The sequence below is a fragment of the Poromitra crassiceps genome, assembly GCF_964638095.1.
Source record: "Poromitra crassiceps genome assembly, chromosome: 18".
Lineage (NCBI taxonomy): Eukaryota > Metazoa > Chordata > Actinopteri > Beryciformes > Melamphaidae > Poromitra > Poromitra crassiceps.
Genome location: NC_139636.1, coordinates 4,740,103 through 4,750,102, shown reverse-complemented (window position 1 = coordinate 4,750,102; position 10,000 = coordinate 4,740,103). Strand labels below are relative to the sequence as shown.

At 44.4% G+C, this 10,000-nt stretch overlaps 1 protein-coding gene across 2 annotated transcripts in view; it reads left to right on the top strand.

Annotated features, from left to right (window-relative positions):
* gnao1a (guanine nucleotide binding protein (G protein), alpha activating activity polypeptide O, a) overlaps positions 1 to 10,000 on the top strand; it is a gene marked incomplete at its 3' end in the record, with an annotated part of 167,293 nt that overhangs the window by 102,606 nt on the left and 54,687 nt on the right. The gene's annotated exons all lie outside the window — the stretch shown is intronic.

The following is a 10,000-nucleotide window of genomic DNA, read 5'->3' as shown; positions in this document are numbered from 1 at the left end:
CAGACTGTCAGAGAGTGAGACACAACAGACTGTCAGAGAGTGAGACAGAACAGACTGTCAGAGAGTGAGACACAACAGACTGTTAGAGAGTGAGACAGAACAGACTGTCAGAGAGTGAGACACAACAGACTGTCAGAGAGTGAGACACAACAGACTGTCAGAGAGTGAGACACAACAGACTGTCAGAGAGTGAGACACAACAGACTGTCAGAGAGTGAGACAGAACAGACTGTCAGAGAGTGAGACAGAACAGAGACGTTCTGTTGATTGATGTGTGTTACAGGACTTTGCTGAACGCTCCATGCTGCTCAGCTAATGAGTCCTGAGCATCATATCACTTTGCAGTCAAGTCCCATCTAATATTGCAGATTTCTAATCAAATGATCTCAAATTGATTGCATGGTAAATATGTCACCCAGTTTGCTTACTGCAGACAGACCTAAACGACTTGAACTTGTAATAAAATAATTTCAAACCAATATGTCATGTGGGATGATGGATGCCTTTGCTAAGCAGCTGTGTATAGAGGGTTTTCACCAGAGCTCAACCCCACAGCACTTCCTTTTTCTCAGCATTCGGCAAACTGCAGAAATATTCACTCGACATCGTTACTTTTGTTTTCGCCGCTCAGCTGTATAGACGGTTTTCACGGAATGGTCAGTCCTGCACTTGAATGTTTTTTTTTCTTTTATGTCCATAGTAAACACTGCAACAGGAAGTGAGCGGGGGTTCAATTTAGAATGTTTTTGTTGTCAAGTTAAAACCGTCTATAACAAGTAAGCAACATTATGTACAGTGTGCAGCGGGGGCCATTGTTGCAAAATCAGCCGTCTGCTTCAGACGGGTTCTGCTTACAGAACACAGGAAGAACTGCTTCAGAGGGGTTCTGCTTACAGAACACAGGAAGAACTGCTTCAGACAGGTTCTGCTTACAGAACCCAGGAAGAACTGCTTCAGATGGGTTCTGCTTACAGAACACAGGAAGAACTGCTTCAGATGGGTTCTGCTTACAGAACACAGGAAGAACTGCTTCAGACGGGTTCTGCTTACAGAACCCAGGAAGAACTGCTTCAGACGGGTTCTGCTTACAGAACCCAGGAAGAACTGCTTCAGACGGGTTCTGCTTACAGAACCCAGGAAGAACTGCTTCAGACGGGTTCTGCTTACAGAACACAGGAAGAACTGCTTCAGATGGGTTCTGCTTACAGAACACAGGAAGAACTGCTTCAGACGGGTTCTGCTTACAGAACCCAGGAAGAACTGCTTCAGATGGGTTCTGCTTACAGAACACAGGAAGAGCTTTGCTAGACAAACACGTTGCTACTTGGCATCTGAAAAAGATACAAAGAAAACAAATGATTAGGGCTGGGTATTGGCAAGGACCTCACGATACGATACGTATCACGATACATGGGTCACTACTATATGATTGTATCATGATAAATTGCGATACAATACATATTGGGATATATTGCAATACTCTACACAATTTACTCAAAATTTAAAAATAGAGGTGGTGTGATAATATGTACATCACTTTATATTGATTTATTGTGTCACTGAACCCACGGCTGTGAAAAAACAATTATATGGGAAATATCTATACAGTATCGCAGAAAAAAGTATTGCGATATATTGCCGTATCGATTTTATTGCACAGCCCTACAAATCATACCTGCTGCTTGAGAGTTGTACGTCTCTCTGTTATCGTTGACACATTATACAGATGGAAGAAATCAAAGTGTCATCACTAGATGGAATAATTATTTGATTAAAGACGTAGTTATTTCCTTAGTTACCAGGACAACTTTGTGTGTGTGTGTGTGTGTGTGTGTGTGTGTGTGTGTGTGTGTGTGTGTGAGAGAGAGAGAGAGAGAGAGGTGCGCACACACACACACACTCGGATACAGACCATGTGCCGTCCAACATGTCCGTTTAGACAGTATCCTTGGCTACGGCTGAGTGTGTCTTAAGTGTGTCCGTGGCCCACTGCCCAGCACTCTCAACTGGGATAGCTGGCACACACTCTGTCTGGACACACACACACACACACACACAAACACATGCACACTCTATGTCTGGACACACACACTCACATTAGGGGTGTCAAAAATAATCGATTATAAGATGCATCGCCATGCGGACGTGCACGATTCTGCATCGATTCACAAATGTCAAAAATCGATTATTTAATTATTATTATTATTATTTAATTTTTTTAATAATCAAATAAAATATAATGGAAGTACATGCAGTTGTTTATTTTAATTATGGATCATAATACAATGCAATTCCAAATGCACTTTTATTTTAAAAGTAGCCACACAGTGAGAAAAAAGAAAGTGAGAAAAAATAAATCATGTATTGCGGAAAAAAGTGATGCATCGATTTAAGATGCATCGAGAAGCATCGATAATCGTAATCGAATCGTAGCCCTCTGAATCGTAATCGAATCGAATCGTGAGGCCAGTGAAGATTCACAGCCCTAACTCACATGCACACGCACATGCACACACGCGCACATGCACACACACATACATGCACACATGCACATGCACACGCACATGCACACACACATACACATACACACATGCACACACACAATCTCTCACTGCATATCATGCATTGTCTGTCTTGCTGACAGAGAGAAGAAAGTGTGAGGACGATGGGAATTGGGAACCAAGCTTCAGTCCCGGTTTTGGTGCCGTAGGGTTCGAGCGGTTGGTTTGGTGTCGTAGGGTGTGAGCGGTTGGTTTGATGCTGTAGGGTGTGAGCGGTTGGTTTGATGCCGTAGGGTTCGAGCGGTTGGTTTGGTGCCGTAGGGTGCGAGCGGTTGGTTTGGTGCCGTAGGGTGCGAGCGGTTGGTTTGGTGCCGTAGGGTGCGAGCGGTTGGTTTGGTGCCGTAGGGTGCGAGCGGTTGGTTTGGTGCCGTAGGGTGCGAGCGGTTGGTTTGGTGCTGTAGGGTGTGAGCGGTTGGTTTGATGCTGTAGGGTTCGAGCGGTTGGTTTGATGCTGTAGGGTGTGAGCGGTTGGTTTGATGCTGTAGGGTGTGAGCGGTTGGTTTGATGCTGTAGGGTTCGAGCGGTTGGTTTGGTGCCGTAGGGTGCGAGCGGTTGGTTTGGTGCCGTAGGGTGCGAGCGGTTGGTTTGGTGCCGTAGGGTGCGAGCGGTTGGTTTGGTGCCGTAGGGTGCGAGCGGTTGGTTTGGTGCCGTAGGGTGCGAGCGGTTGGTTTGGTGCTGTAGGGTGCGAGCGGTTGGTTTGGTGCCGTAGGGTGCGAGCGGTTGGTTTGGTGCCGTAGGGTGCGAGCGGTTGGTTTGGTGCCGTAGGGTGCGAGCGGTTGGTTTGGTGCCGTAGGGTGCGAGCGGTCGGTTTGCAATGCTTCTCTGTCTCATCTGCTTCTCTGTATCTCATCAGCTCCTTTGTGATTGGTAGAGGTGTGACAAGGGAAATCATCAGCTCCTTTGTGATTGGTAGAGGTGTAATAAGGGAAATCATCAGGTCCTTTGTGATTGGTAGAGGTGTGACAAGGGAAATCAGACAGGGATAATGGCTTTCATCTGGATTCACCTCCTGCATTATGTTTGTGTGAATCTGCATCCCTCAAAAATGTTATTAGCAATTGGATCATAAATGTTATTATTATTATGGGTTCAAGACGAGCCCCGAAGGGGCTGAAAGCCTATTGTTTTTGCCCTGGTTTATTATATTTGTTATTTTCTGGAGCGATGCAAATTCCCCTGAGTTGGTATATTTATTATTATTATTATTATTAGTTGGAGCCATTTACAAATATAAAAAGCCTGATGTGAAAGGACCTTGAAGCCTGGGCTTGACTGTCATGAGACGTTCTCTTGTCTCGTCTAGTGGGAACACAGCTCGTTACTTACAGGTCATGTGGGAGGATAAGAGCCAATGAGCCACCTTAGCTGATTGTTAAGCAGGATTTGAGCCTAGTCAGTGGAGGGAGAGAGGGAGAGAGAGAGATGTGGAGGGAGAGAGAGAGGTGGAGGGAGAGAGAGAGAGGTGGAGGGAGAGGGAGAGAGAGAGGGGGAGGGAGATGGAGAGGGGGGGAGAGAGGTGGAGGGAGATGGAGAGGGGGGAGAGGTGGAGGGAGATGGAGTGAGAGAGAGAGAGAGAGGGGGGGAGAGAGGTGGAGGGAGATGGAGAGGGGGGGAGAGAGAGAGGTGGAGTGAGAGAGAGAGAGAGAGAGGGGGGGAGAGAGAGAGGTGGAGGGAGATGGAGCGAGACAGAGGGGGGGGGGAGAGAGGTGGAGGGAGAGAGCGAGTGTGTGTGTGTGTGTGTGTGTGTGTGTGTGCGTGTAGGGGTGTGTGTGTGTGTGTGTGTGTAGGTGTGTGTGTGTGTGTGTGTGTGTGTGTGTGTGTGTGGAGCAGGGAGTAAATTAATTTCTTACCTGGGGTCTTGGTCATGGTGTGGGATGTAAATAGAATCACTGTGTACAAACACACATCATTATGTGCGCGTGATACGTTTGTTTTCATGAGATGATTGACAGCTGTGACAGCCACTCCCAAAGCTCCATCAGACAGCCGGGCCGTTTGTGTGCATTTGTGCGTGCGTGTGTGTGTGTTAGTTAGTTAGTTAGTTAGTTTATTTCGATCAGAAAGAAAAGAATATTCACAGAATAGAAAAAAACACAGAAAAAAAACAAAAGATACATAAGGCTGACCGAAAGGGTTTTAGGGCTGAAGCTAGCTAGCTTATTAAATGCCCTTACCCTTATTCCTTTACGTTATATGTAAACATATGCAGTACATATGCATACACATGGATACATACATGCATTGGTTTACACACACAAATAGCACATGCTCCTAATTTTTTTATACATGCCCATACAAACATAGGCTACCTACCACATATACATATAATTACACATACATAGCTAATACCAAACATTCTACAGGAAATACAAGTGACCCATAAGTCCTGATTATGTACCATCACGTCTATACTTCTCCAGAATAATGTTTCTATACTTTTTTTTGAATTGCACAAGATTTTTACTTTCTTTGATCTCGTCAGGTAATTTATTCCACAGTTTCACACCACAGACAGATACGCACATGCTCTTCAGAGTGCTATGAACAATTGGTTGTTTGAAATTCAATCTCCCTCTCAGCTCATAACCACCTTCTCTATCACTGAACTGTTTTTGTATATTACCAGGAAGTAAATTATGTCACGCTTTATACAGAGTTTGGGCGGTTTTGAACTCCACCAGATCCCAAAACTTCAGCGTCTTTGATTTATGAAACAGTACATTTGTGTGTTCATGATAACCTACCTTATTCACTATCCTTATTGCTCTCTTTTGCATGTTGCATATTGTCTGTAAGTTGCTTCTATAGGTGTTTCCCCATACTTCAACACAATAAGTCAAGTATGGTAAGAAGAGTGTACAGTACAGTGTTTGCAATGATTTGATGTTCAAAAAGTGCCTTGTTTTGCATAGAATCCCCACAGTGCTTGCTAACTTGGACCTGATATATCTGACATGTGGTTTCCAGCTAAAGTTGTGGTCGCACTACAACTGCTGGTCCCACACAAACTTCCTGTGGATAGAGCCGTATAGTCCAGAAGGAAACCGGATATGTACACACACGTACACACACACACACACACAACCGTACGCAAGCACACACACACACACACACACACACACACACAGACAAATCAATACAGACGAGTATATGGGACAAATGTAGATACACACTTGGCACATGTTATGCACACGCACACACACACGCACACACACACACACACACACACACACACACACACACACTGGTGACGATTATAAAAGGGCAACTGCAGACAGTGAAGCTCAGGTCACTGTCTAGCAGATTAAGTGAAGGACATTTGTGATAGGCTAGAAAGACAGATGTGATGTGAGGACGATGTAGCGAGGGAACAGAGTGGAAAGGTCTTAAATAAGAGAGCGGAGCGGAAAGAAAGGAGGAGAAATGTGATGCCAGAGGAGGACGAGACAGACGAGAGCAAACGAAACAGAGCGATGAGCACAGAGGAGATGAGACAGAGTGGCGTACTGTAGAGTGACAAGGGCAGCTGGAGGTCAGATTAGACAGATTAGACCCACAACCAGTGTTAAAGCAAGTTACACAGGAAGTGTCATTATTTACTGATCTCTGATTACTCCTTTAAAAAGTGATACAATATTTACATTACTTATTACTTGGTTTCAAAAGTTATTAGTTACGTTACTTGTTACATTACTATATTACTTTTGCTACCCCCCTTCCCAAAAAGTGGCAGAACAACCTGTTTAGCCAGATTGGGGGGAGGACCTTGACCCTTTGATCTTCAGTTGCCCCCCCCCCCCCCCCGCGAATATTTGAGACACAGTTACATCACTGGTGTGATTGGCTGAGTTTTAATCAGAGTGCTGCTGAAAAAACACTCCATCAAAAAAACAATATTACTCATGCAATGTGATTCTTCTGCAATCAAATCATTTGTGGGAGGAGCAAAGCAGGTCATGCGTTATCAGTTATTGCTGATCATAACATAAGGGTGAGGTGTATCACTATCAACATCTCAATCGCTTTGATCTGCCCTCTTATCAATAACGTCTGGAGGACAAAAGCCATCTCTGGTTATCGCCGTGCTATGACTCTCTCCCGTGTGATCATGTCTGGGATCTATGACTCTCCCGTGTGATCATGTCTGGGATCTATGACTCTCTCCCGTGTGATCATGTCTGGGATCTATGACTCTCTCCCGTGTGATCATGTCTGGGATCTATTACTCTCTCCTGTGTGATCATGTCTGGGATCTATGACTCTCTCCTGTGTGATCATGTCTGGGATCTATGACTCTCTCCCGTGTGATCATGTCTGGGATCTATGACTCTCTCCTGTGTGATCATGTCTGGGATCTATTACTCTCTCCTGTGTGATCATGTCTGGGATCTATGACTCTCTCCTGTGTGATCATGTCTGGGATCTATGACTCTCTCCTGTGTGATCATGTCTGGGATCTATGACTCTCTCCCGTGTGATCATGTCTGGGATCTATGACTCTCTCCCGTGTGATCATGTCTGGGATCTATTACTCTCTCCTGTGTGATCATGTCTGGGATCTATGACTCTCTCCTGTGTGATCATGTCTGGGATCTATGACTCTCTCCTGTGTGATCATGTCTGGGATCTATTACTCTCTCCTGTGTGATCATGTCTGGGATCTATGACTCTCTCCTGTGTGATCATGTCTGGGATCTATGACTCTCTCCTGTGTGATCATGTCTGGGATCTATGACTCTCTCTCGTGTGATCATGTCTGGGATCTATTACTCTCTCCTGTGTGATCATGTCTGGGATCTATGACTCTCTCCTGTGTGATCATGTCTGGGATCTATGACTCTCTCCCGTGTGATCATGTCTGGGATCTATGACTCTCTCCCGTGTGATCATGTCTGGGATCGGATCGAGCAGATCATGCCTTCAAGTTCTTGTAATTTCACTCTTGAGTGCTCTGCAATCGAATTATAATGTCTGGCTAGAATTACACACACACACATCCTAACACTATACTGTTTCAGTGTGTTTTTCTTTATTCTTTATGACATAAGGGCTGCTATATCATATTTCACAGATGGACATACTATAATGTGTACATATATATTTGCCCTAGTTTGAAAGAGTTTGTGTGATTGAGTTACACAGATGCAGTACAGTGTTTACGTTGTGTTTTCTCTGCTCGCTGACTCAGCCACACTGAGCTCCATGCTATATATCACATTGCTAGAAATAGTTTGTGTGTGTTTGGAGCCGTTTGGACCCACTCGTAGAAGATGATTTTGGTGTTTGGAGCGGTTTGGACCCACTCGTAGAAGATGATTTTTGGTGTTTGGAGCGGTTTGGACGATGATTTTGGTGTTTGGAGCGGTTTGGACCCGCTCGTAGAAGATGATTTTGGTGTTTGGAGCGGTTTGGACCCACTCGTAGAAGATGATTTTGGTGTTTGGAGCGGTTTGGACCCACTCGTAGAAGATGATTTTTGGTGTTTGGAGCGGTTTGGACGATGATTTTGGTGTTTGGAGCGGTTTGGACCCGCTCGTAGAAGATGATTTTGGTGTTTGGAGCGGTTTGGACCCGCTCGTAGAAGATGATTTTGGTGTTTGGAGCGGTTTGGACCCGCTCGTAGAATATGATTTTGGTGTTTGGAGCGGTTTGGACTAGGGATGGGCATCGAATTTCGAATTTTCGAATAATCGTTGTTATTATCAAGGTCGACTTTCATTATTGAAATTCGAAATTCGAAATTCGAAAAAAAAAAAAAAAAAATTGAGTGAAATGTTGCATTGTCTCCCCTGATTCTAAGTATAGTCAAATCGCTTGGTTTGAGCAAGTAAAACAATTTTTATAAGCATTTTAAGCAAGGTTGATGGAAAAATGAATGGCGGATGAAATCCCATGAAGAGGGAGAGGGGGTGACTTTGGCACCCCTTTGGCACTCAGACTACCGGTACTAAATATTTAATGAACCACTCATGATTGTCAAAACTGTTTTTTATTTTCGAAAATGTCAATGTCATGTAACATGTTCTTTACTTCAGTGGTGCAATGCTTGTTTGAGCTAAAAATCCACAGCAGAAGCTTTTTATATTAATTAATAAAGCCGTAGACTTAGAATCAGGGGAGACAATGCAACATTTCACTCACAAAAAAAAAAAAAAAACATTTTTAATTTTTTTTACATTTTTATTTTTATTTTCGAATTTCGAATTAAATTCGAATTTGGCCAGCGAATTTCGAATAGTGTTTTTGCTAGAAATGCCCATCCCTAGTTTGGACCCACTCGTAGAAGATGATTTTGGTGTTTGGAGCGGTTTGGACCCGCTCGTAGAAGATGATTTTGGTGCTCTCCTGTTACACTGATAGGGCTTTCACACCGGCAGGGCTCCGTGCCGGTTCCGGTTCCAGAACCCTAATCTGAACTGGCCGGCGCGTTCAGACCGAAAAAATAATTGGTTCGGAACCTGAAAAGTTGGTTCTCAGCGGAACCAAAAAATAGTTGGTTTTCCTTGGGAACCGTGACATCATCAGTGGGCGTGTCTCATTCTAGGCTGTGAAAACGAGTAGGAAGGAGAAGAAGGCAGTGACAACATGGAGAAAAATAATTTGCAGTGGTCTCCTGAGGAAACCAAATGTTTAGTGGCGATTTGGGCATCTACCGAATCGCAAGAAAAGCTAGAAAGCAGTACAAGAAAGAGCAAGTCGTATGCCGAACTTGCAGAAGAGAGGGCCAAGGCTGGGTTCACTCGAACGCCAGACCAAATAATTAATAAACTTAAAAAAATAAAAAAAAATGAAGAAGGACTACCGAATAATGTCCTCCCACTTTGGTTCCGCTTAAACTGGTATGAACACGGGCTGGTTCGCCAGAAAGCACCAAGGTTCTGAGACTCCAGAACGGAGCCAGAACCAGAACCGTGTCTGTCTGAAAGCGGTATGAGTGACCTCCAGTGTTTCATGCGTCTGTGTTGCACAGAGGCTGTTATTTTCATCTGGCCGCTGACTCCTGCTTTATTGAGACGCCTGTCCGGAACAACTTGTAACGAGATTCCTACTGTAGCAGATCACCAACATCACCAACAACCCTAAAGTAGGAGCTGTAAGGTCGGGGCGGTCTTGGCGACCTCGCAAGCGACACCAATCATGTCAGAGCAAAGTGCCTGGAAGAGAAATCGATAAGCGCGATAAGGAGAGAGCTGAGATAGGGGATTCTTTTTTTTTTAATTAACTGATCATTTGGTATTATTATAGCCTACCTGTGCAAACCCCAGCGTGGTGCTCTCTGAGAATATAATGTATCTTTTAATAGTCCCTTTTTTCCCATTGAACGTTGCCTCTGCAGTTTTTAAGCGGTCATTCAGTGAGTCAAAATGTCAAAGTGTCTGGCTGAAGGTTGGTCCTCATCGCAGCTCTGATGACATTCAAATGGACTTTGAAGCTCAGAG